Source organism: Nothobranchius furzeri, chromosome 15, assembly GCF_043380555.1.
Source record: "Nothobranchius furzeri strain GRZ-AD chromosome 15, NfurGRZ-RIMD1, whole genome shotgun sequence".
Classification (NCBI taxonomy): Eukaryota; Metazoa; Chordata; class Actinopteri; order Cyprinodontiformes; family Nothobranchiidae; genus Nothobranchius; species Nothobranchius furzeri.
Window position 1 is genome coordinate 61,601,696 of NC_091755.1, and position 10,363 is coordinate 61,612,058.

The window sequence follows — 10,363 nt, forward strand, 5'->3', positions numbered from 1 at the left end:
CCTCCACGGAAGTTGGTTCCCTGGTCTGAGTACAACTCAGCTGAGGTCCCTCTCCTGGCAACGAACTGACGAAGTGCCATTAGGAAGGCATCTGTGTCGATGGAGGTCAGGACATCAAGGTGGACCGCTCTGATAGTAAGGCACTTAAAAATGATGCTCCACCTTTTCTCCACACGGCGCCCGATTTTGATCTCAAAGGGTCCATAACAGTCCATACCTGTCGAATAACAGGCAGGTTTGTAAAGGCGAAGGCGCGCCACTGGCAGGTCAGCCATCTTGGGTACCGCTGGTCGGGCTTTCCATCTGCGACACTCAAGACAGGTCCAATGGAAACGCCTAACCGCTTCCCTGCCTCTCAGGATCCAATGAGTGCGCCGAATCCCCGCAAAAACTCTCTCTGGTCCTGGATGATGCAAACGACTGTCGACATCCTGAATGAGCAAGCTGGTGACCGGATGTGTCGGATCCAAAACTAAGGGGTGCGAGTTGGTAAATGCAAGATCTTCAGAGCGGCGGAGACATCCCCCTACACGGATAACCTCATCTTCACGGTCAGACTCAGGGGACAGTGCGAGGAGATGACTACTGCGATGGACAGACTTCCCCTGCTTAAAGTGCATGTCAAGTGTGCCTCAGAGTCTTACCCCACCCACGTATCAATTTTAAAAACTGCAACATTGGTAGGCGTTGCCTGGAGGACCGAGAGGGCGGAGCCGCGGCAGTGACGAAGACGACGGCTAACTAGACGATGCTAACTCCCTTCACTCTGAGCAGTCATTAGAAGTGGAGGACGTTTCTCCCCCTCCTTACACAGACACTCGAGAAGAAAGGGACCAAGTCTATTTGGAGGAGACAAGCGGACCTGAGCCTTATTGTTTTGAGCTTGTGAGTTGCCTGAAATTACCAGAACCGACCCAACAGAACCATCTTTGAATGGTAAGTAGCCGTTAGCCATAGCATTGGATTAGCTGCAAGGTTTGACTCCACGGCCCTAGAGCTAGTATTCAGCATGTTTAAGAGATTTATCTGCTTCAACACACCTGGTTTTAATCAGCAGCAAATAGCTGAGCTGCTTAACAGCTAATCTAACCCGTTAAAGCAGGAAAACCACAGAAACGTGCTGGATAGCAGCTCTGGGCTCAAGTTACAGTCTGCTGCATAAAGTTATGAAACTACCCCATGAGAAAATGATTCTGTAATGTGTTCAGCCCACTAAAACTGCCCTGATTTCATTATTTATTTACTGATACTAGCTGCTCTTGGTTGCAGGTGGTCCTCTGGTGTCTGCAGCTGGTCTCCTGCTGGTGTCGTCAGGATCAGGAGCTTCCAGAAGAACGTGCCTTTCAATGACTCTTTCCCCCTTATTTGTTATATTAATTAAATAAATCTCAATTTATATATTTCCTGTTTTTGTTCATGTCCATAAATACTTAAACATGCTTGAAATTAAAACGAGCTTTTAACAGTGAGGTGCTAGTTTAATTCATCACAATAGAGCTAGTTAAACATGCGACAGTGTGATAATTCAATTAATGTAATTTATAAATATCCATTAAAATATCAAAACTGGAATCAAAATGAGATATTTGGCAGCACAAAAAACGTGTCAAACACAATATTTATTATAATAATTGTAGGCAGACAGGAGACAGAGCTGATGGAGGTTCTCAGTCATCGAAGGAAGGCTGAAGGCTTTCCAGGAACATGAGATGTGGTGTTGTCTCTTCTCTCTCTATTCTGCCAGATGAGCTGATAGGTTACAGGTGTGTGAGGACATCCTCATGCTGTCATAACCAGATGACAGGTGTGTGAGGACATCCTCATGCTGTCATAACCAGATGACAGGAGTTATCAGGTGATCAGCCAGGCTAATGATGAGATGCAGAAATAAAACAAATCATGCAGAAAGAAAACAAATCCAGGACAGTGTACAGTAATAAAAATAATATGTGGTGTTGCTCACCTTATGTGCTCTTATAGAGTTATTAACGTGTGCCTGCCTCATGGTGTAGAGTCCATATTTTGCTGAGTGTCCTGCAGTAATGCAGGTTATTAGTTAATTTACTTTTGATAGCAAAAACAAAATATTTAATTTAAAAGTTATTTACCAGGTGAATCAGCTCACACGTCACCACCAAGTGTCACAGGGCCAGAATCAGTAGCCTCCTTCATGATGTCATGATGTAATCACATACTTATTTAATTGTTAATATCTTAAAAATTCAGAAATGTTTTAATTTTTTTTACCTTGAACAGTTCACTGAGCTTGCACTGTCACTGAGGTGGAAGCTGGAATCAACAGCAGACACCTCACATCTTGGTCTTTTCAGGAGGTGTGGATGCTGCTCTGGGACCTTCTGGAAGATGAATTTCCTTGTGTCACAAGACACTGAGGCTGTGAGCTCTATAAAAAACAAAGAAACAGCACATTTATAAACGTTTAAAAGAGCACAAAATCACGTGTAACAATCTGTAAAACAAATTAAAACTAGAAGGTAATAAAATGTTTACATAGAAGATTATTAAAAATAATTCACCTTTGCTACGGGTAACACCACGTCAGCCTGGACAAGTGCATTCTTGCAGATTACTAAATCAGTCTGACAGCCAGTGTCTTGGGTAGATTTATCCTGAAAAAAAAAAATAGAAGCACATTGATGTTTATAAAGTCAAATAAAATACAAAAGAAATTGTCCCATATAGGCGCTTTATAACATTCCTAGTGTGTGATGTTATTATAACTTAAAAGTCAGTCACATATGATGTGGAGAGCTTGAAATGCGACCTCCTGAACAGAATTCCTCACGGACCCGGGTCACGCTGTGCTGGATTTCACGCTGTAATGCTGTCTGTCAACTAGTGCTGCATTAGCTAGAGTCACTGTTGCAGAATTACCGACTGACACAAAAACAACCCGAATTTTCTCTGAGCCTGACAGTCATGTGGACCGTTTTGTCGGCCAGGGCTTCGAGATATGTTCCGATTCGCCGCTGATTCTAACCTTACATCCCGTTCCTTATTTTGTGAACTTGATGAATCAGCCCGAAGGCAGTGCAGGCTGATATTAGCTAAATGGAGTGAACCACGTCTCTCAAACTTTGCATTTAGGAAGGGAATTGTCTTTAGAAGATGTTAAAACTTTTATTTAGCTTACTCACCTCAGACTGTAGCCCGTCATGGTGGGGGAGCAGAGTCGGTGGGCTGTATCTAAATCGCGGAAGAGCCACGGTGGGCACAGCCTCCCTCTTGGAACGGAGACGTGCAGAATCGCGGGTAAAATGCTGGTTGCAAACTACAGCACCAGGCGGGAGCTGAATCTTTTCCAGACACGCAACCACTGGCGCCTAATTTCTAAGTCCAGCGGAAAGGAGTGCAACCCGACAGAGCTCCGCAACCATACTACACTACACCATCTCACCATGCTAACACGATATGGAGCACTAAACCTGAACTACTTTCCTAATTACACTAACAGCCAAACAGTAACTAAACTACAATATCCAACAGCCAAGCTAACACTAAATAAGCATGTATAACACTAAAAGCTATGCTAAAGACTAGGATATGCTAATGCTATATGCTAATGCTGAACTACGGCTAACCTCCTACACTCACATGCAAATCCAACTCCCAACTCGCCACAAGGCGTGGCCGAGACTCCCGATGCTTTTATAACGTTGCCACAGAGCTGCTACGTAGTACTCTACTGGTTTACGTAGTATCTTACTCTTTAGCCATTGGCTAAAATTTATTCAAAATGAGTCAAATTCTATGTTTTAAGCTGAAGGTGGAGCTATACTGTGGTATTTAGGCAGAATTTTTAATTTTTAAAGAAAATGCACCAAAATGCTAAAATAATGAATACACACATTTAAAACACTATTAGACACTCATGTATACAGTTCATCAGCAAAAAAAAGTTAATTTAGATGTTACTTGCTCTTTAAGAAGCTGATACTCCTCAGGAAAGCTCTCCCTTTGAGCTTCTCTCAAAACGTGCTTCTCTGCTTGAATATAGTCCTGAGCTGATGAAGTTCCCCCGCCTCTGGCCGCCCCATGCAACTGCGTAATAACCGCCTCCAGCAGCTTCGCCCAGGTGTCATATCCGCTGAAGTTCGAGGTGGCGGGGTCAAAGGTGGTAGAAACTCCACAAAAGGTCTCTTTGCAGAGCTCAAATGAGCCTGGTGGCTCAGCCAGGGTGCCGCTTGGCTCTGGAGGCCACTGCTCTGGACTTAGGAGCAGGAAAGGAGGCCCTTGACTCCATCTGTTGGGTCTGGCCAGTTCCAAAAGGGCCTTCCCACGGGTTATATCATCTGCGGGGTTCTGGGCTGAATCCACATAGCGCCAGGTGTGCGCTTGAGTTACTTCCTGGATCTCAGCCACGCGGGTGCCAACAAAGACCTTGAAGTGGCATGACTCGGACATCAACCAGGTGAGTACAGTGGTGGAGTCAGACCACAGCACTATTCTCTCCATGTCCAGGGTGAGCTCATTTCTAAGGAGACGGGAGAGGTGCGCTCCAGAGAGGGCACCACACAGTTCGAGTCTGGGTATGGAGAGAATGCGTTTAGGGGCAACACGGGAACGGGCCATCAGGAAGGCCAGATGGGAGCTGCCATCACCCGTCACTGTTCTCATATAGGCAACTGCACCATAAGCCTGTTCCGACGCATCACAGAATATGTGAATCTGTCTCACTGACTGACTCCGTGATGTGCTTTGGGAGATAAGGGCGAGTAAGCAGGACTTTTGCAAGAAATGACAACTCCTCTTCCCAGGTTTCCCACTGCTGTAGCAGTTCTGGCAGAAGCTGCGGGTCATCCCACCCCCTCTGTTGATCCCAAAGGCGCCTCACCAGCATCTAGGCTCGGGTAGTGTACGGTAGGATGAAGCCAAGTGGGTCATACTGACTTGCGAGAACCTTATAAATGTTCCGCATAGTGGGGGCGCCATAACTGACTTTGCGGTGCTTGTACCCCAAAGTGTCCGTGGGGAAGTGCCAGCTAAGGCCCAGAGTTGGCTCGGAGGTGTCTGATTTGTCTTGAGTGAGCCAAAGTCCTGCACTTGTGGATCTGAGGTCTTCAGGTAGGTGGCTAATGGTGCTGGGTTCATTACTGGCCCACTGGCGAAAGGCAAATCCAGCAGAAGACAGGAGGGCTCTTAGCCGGTCCACTAGGTCCCAAGCTTCTTCAGGGGTTGGTACACTCTGAAGGAGGTTATCAACATAGAAACACTGTCCCACAGAGTGACGTATTGGATCATCTCTGTCAGTGTGATCCCTGACGTGGCGCTGCAGAGCGAAGGTTGCACAGCATGGGCTGCAGGTTGTACCGAAGGGGAGGACCTGCCATTCATAGACAGCCACAGGTGCCTCAGGGTGTAGATCCCGCCACACAAACCGCAGAAGGGAACGGTCTTCGGGAAGGAGGCGAATCTGGTGGAACATACCCTTTATGTCACCACTAATGGCTACGGCATGCTCACGAAAGTGAAGGAGGACACCAAGGAGCGAGGCGCTCAGGGTCAGCCCAGGTAGAAGATGGTTGTTGAGGGCTTGGCCTTGGAACTGGAACACAGTTGAACACAAGGTGATCTTTGCCATTGTGATTAACAAGGTGGTGAGGGATGTACCATGACTCATCTGCTGGAGCAACCTCAGAGGGGGCCACCTTAACCACCGAACCGGCCTGGACCAACTTCTCTATTTCCGCGCCGTAGATCTTATCCCGCTCTGGATCTTTCTGGAGCCTTTTCTCCACACTCCTCAAACTGGGAACGACTACATTAGGGCTAGCTTTAAGGTGTGCCATGTTCTGGTGGCGAAGGAGGGGGTGGCATAGCGGTGGATGCCCTCAACATCCACACAAACTGTCTTCTGCTCCAGCAGGTTAACTACATAGTTATCTTCTCTTGACCGAGTAACCACTTTGCCTTCTGGTACTGGGACGGCATCTACCTGCCATAACTTCTCCACATGTTTGAGTAACTCACTCATCTGACGAGGGATGGCGGTCGTGAATAGGCACTGTTGTGGCAGCGAAAAGGAACCGATAAGGCTGGAGGGGCCCTGTAGTGTCCACCCTAACCTGGTGCGCATAGCAGCGGGACCACCCGGTGGACCGAGACGAACAGCTTCAGTTGGAGTGATGAGCTGTGGGTGGTCACTGCCAATGAGAAGGAGGGGTTTGACCTTCTTAAAGGCCTGGAGAGGCAGGCCTCTGAGGTGTCTGTACTTCCGCTGCAAGGACTCCACCGGATAGCTGTGCTCGGCTACGTCGATACGGGTAGCGGTGAAGGCGTTGCGGACCTTGTACCTGAGCTTAGGTTTGCCACCCGCAGAGATCTCGAATGAGACACATGAGCCTTGCAGAATTTGCACATCTTGTCTGATAGTGCGCAAATGCCTTGAAGATCAAGGATCTGGGCAGCAGTGGGCAGCAGCACAGTCCTCTCTGACCCATCATCCAAAACTGCGTGAGTGCTCAAGGTCTTGCCATTATGGTGCAGAATGACTGGGATAACCTTTAACAGAACTTGGCTGCTCTCTGTAGGACGGTCGAGGTACAGGACGCCCGAGGTACAGGACGCCTGTAGGATTCTCACTTTCTCATGGGGGAGCAGACGCTGGGCTTAGGGTCTGTAATGGCTTGGAATTAACATCGTGAAGGACCTGCAAATGACGACCCTGACACAGGCAGCAGGGTTTCTTGAGGGTGCACTGGGCGTCCTGATGGGAGCGAGTGCAACGCCAGCACCTCTTGTTGGTCTTTATCCAGTGTGTGAGCTGTTCTTGACTCAGCTTAACAATCTCTGGACACTGACTCAGGTGATGAGCATGGTTATCACAGAAGTCGCAGTAGGGCTGCTGCCTAGCTTTGTTTGGAGTGGTACCTACTGACCTGGGTGAGGTCTCTGCACCGTGAAGAACCGCAACAGGGCGCCTACTTGGTCTGACATCACGTTTCTCCTTGGTGATCATAGGAGTGGGCGAACCGTCATAGCCCTAACACCAGGATTCGTACTTTAACCAGGTAGACAGGTCGATCAGAGTGTATGCCTGACCAGAATGGCTGTACATGCACCGACGGAAATCAGCTCTTTGTTCTGGAGGGAGTTTACCCAGGAGTCGAGCCACATGGGAGCTGTAGCGTTATGAATCTTATAATGGTCTGCCCTTAACAGCTGCCCCTTCACACAGTAACATCACCAAGGTCGGACACTTGGTTCAGTATGTTTACATTCCAGGAGAAGAGACAGAAGAAGAGAAGAACAACGCTTTTCATTAATTAATCAAAGTACTTTATTTGTGATAAGCTAATCAAAGCATATGTTGATCATTAATCAGGTGAATGATCTGTGAAATAAAGATGTTATGTGTTTAATGAATAAACAGGGCTGCACCAGACAGACTGATCTACATTACCATGGAAACGCATGATACATTGTTTTCAACCAATCAGAACTTTCGTCTGTCGTAGAGAGAATCTGGGATGTTTACTTAATGTGTCCAATCCGGTTTACTAAGATTGGTAAACAATTAGGGGATATAAAACAAAGCAACGCCATTTTATACTCAGTTCCATGTTAACCTCAGTTCCGTTCATGTGGAGGTCCTAAGGATTTCCATCGTCATCATTAAGGAAGTTACAGGCTGGCCAGCTGTACTTTCTACTTTAAGCTGAGAACTGTCAAGCTGGAAATTTCTGTCGTTTGAACAACAGTAGTCACGGCACAAAATGGCGGCTCATGTCATCAGCTTCTGAAGCCTCGTGGTAGCCTAGTCATAACAACCAGATTCGCTACGTCAGCCTAGAGATTCTGAACAACACACACCCACACACACCAACACGAAACATCTAAATCCATATTCATTCATCATTGAGATAGTCCTGGTAGATTGTAAGAATTTATAATTATAGAAATTAAAGATTCTTAAAAGATCCCAACTCTCTCTCTTTTCTTGTCTCTCAGTCAATACAGAGTGTTTAAGTAAACTCCCTGATGATAAAAACAACCACTTCTGATTAATTACTTAGATCTAATTACAGTGTATAAATATACAACTTCAGATCATTACAGAGCCACACTGGAGTTCGACCTCCCCATCCGTGGCCAAAGTCTTACGCATGCCCACGAGCGACTGGATGTGGAGAGAGAATTGCTCGAAGGTGACTGCATCCCCTGGGCAGATGTCAGGTGAGTCCTTGACAGCAGCAATACTCCGTAGGGCGAGCTGATGGGGCTGTCCAAGCCGGTCATTAAGAGCATGCATGGTGTCACTGAAGGGCGTGGCAGAATGGAGATAAGCGTCCGCTATCAACTTCGCTTCCTCTACTTAAGTGGGTGGTGCGGTGGCATCAGCTGGCATATGCCGGATGATGCCCGCACTGCCCACTCACCACAGCCATGGAATACACCTCATGATCACACAACACTATATTGGAGCAGGCGGAGGGAGACTAGGGGTCTTAGCCACCTCTGTTGTTGCTAGGCTTCCTGGGGCTGGAGGCTAGGAGGGAGATCTGGCCGTCTGGTTGGGGCCTGGGGTGGTGGGTTGCTGTGCTCAGCGTTGGGCGGGGGAGCCTGCTCATCAGCACCCCAGCAGAAAGGGTCAAACTCTGGTTACCGGTGATAGTTGTACCCAATGTGCAGCAGTACCGGGACCAGAGTGAATAGGGTGTGTATGGGGAGCATGAGTGGGTGTCCGGCGTGCATTTTTGTAAGTCTTGGGTTGTATGTGCATGTGTGAGCATGAGGGAGGGAGCGTGTGACTGTGTTTGTGTATGACTGTATATGTCAGGTGGGGCCGTTGGGTCCTCCCCTCTCCTGGAACTTCTCTTGATGATATAGATCTCTGTCCCCCCTCCCCCTGCCACACCTAGTGTGGGGGCTTGTGCCTTGGTCTGCCTGAGTGTTCGTGGCAACCGGGTCTGGGGGTTTAAGATTTTGGCATCTGCCTGTTAGATCCCGGTGGCTGCCTGGTGGGGTCTGGGTCCCTGGGCTCTGCTGGGTCCCCGGCGGGGGTGGTCGCCCCTGGGTCCCAGGTCGCTGGGTCCCGGGCTCGGCCGGCTAGGGGGTGGGAGGCTGCGGGTGGGCCTGTGGGCTTGCCGCTGATATCTCCAGGGACTCTGCCGGCTGCTGGTTGTGGCCCCCCGGGGCGATCCTCTGAGCCTCTCGAGGGGGGCGGGGGCCTTCCTGGTTGCAGTCTCCTTGGGGTTCCTGCATTCTGGGGCAGCGCCTGGATCTCTGGGACTTGGAGCTCCCCCTGTCTCCTGCGCATCTTTGGGGGGCGGATCTGTGGTCCCTCACACTCTCTGTTGGACGCTCCTATAGAGAAACCTTAAATAAACAAGCGCGTGTACACACACAGGTGCTCACATGGTGCTCTCAAAAGTATGGGCTTGGGCACGTTAAACACAGGTCTTAAGACTATGGTGGGCACTTAATGCGTTGTGATTTATTATCGTGATTCTTCAGTTAAGCAATGTTGATTATATATATATTTTTTTTTTCTTTTCATCAAGTTGACGCAGTGATAGGTAGATCTTGTTGTATTGTTGTTGTGTCCCTTTTTTTGTGTCCCTTTGTTTTTTTTTTGTCTTTTTCTGCAGGTCTAGAAGCAGAATCTTGTTCGTTATTGTTTATTTTTGTGGAAACCCCCCCCCCCCCTCCCCACCTTTTCTTTTCCTTTCTCTTTCACCTCTGTCTCCGTGTCTGGTCGGAATTACAAAGCATTCAACAACAATAACAATAAAGATTTAAGTATCAGGCGTGACATTAAAAGCAAACGCTTTAATGCTCCACCTGAGAGTAAATCTGTAAGGCTTGTTACCAGCATTCAGACATCAATTCTGCTTGCTTCACAGCCAGACAGGACACGGTAAAAAAAAAAAAAAACTTTGCTTCCTCTAAGTGGAGGTGATCTAACAAGACCTGGTACTTGAAGAGCTCTGAACTCTCCGAGGGCAGTAAGTTCTCTAGCGCCATGTTCAGTCGGGCAAATTCTCCTGGATCACGACGTGTGAGCTTGGGAATGCTTGGACGAGGCCCCCTGTAGTTCATATCCGGGGCGGCAGCCAAGCCAAAGGGTCTATGCATTTGGGAGGCGGAGAAAGGAGTGGATGGGGACGGAGTCGGAGCTGGCAGTGGTTGCAGTGGAGGGAGGTGTCCACTTGGAGGCGGCTGATAGGTAATTTTAGATTTATCCCATATTACCTTAAAGGATGACACACAGAGAGAGAGAGAGAGATTATTTGTAATGTCCATGAATCGTCATGCGAGAGCTGGGCGCAGAAACCCCTCCATGGTGCTAACCAGCCCCCCTCTGTTCCTGGGGAAAGCCTTCAGGTCACCAGCTCTGCAT

General features: G+C 48.2%; 1 long non-coding RNA gene across 3 annotated transcripts; it reads right to left on the bottom strand.

The window, feature by feature from the left end:
* Positions 1 to 1,593: 1,593 nt before the first annotated feature.
* LOC139063352 (uncharacterized) lies at positions 1,594 to 2,740 on the bottom strand. 3 transcript variants are annotated; one of them, XR_011516730.1, is made up of 3 exons: positions 2,538 to 2,740; positions 1,964 to 2,404; positions 1,594 to 1,784 (listed from the first exon to the last, which is right to left on the bottom strand). It is a non-coding gene; the product is annotated as an uncharacterized lncRNA (long non-coding RNA). The 3 variants fall into 3 exon arrangements; XR_011516731.1 differs by having other exon boundaries at positions 1,594 to 1,825; XR_011516729.1 differs by having other exon boundaries at positions 1,594 to 1,868; positions 2,538 to 2,739.
* Positions 2,741 to 10,363: the final 7,623 nt, after the last annotated feature.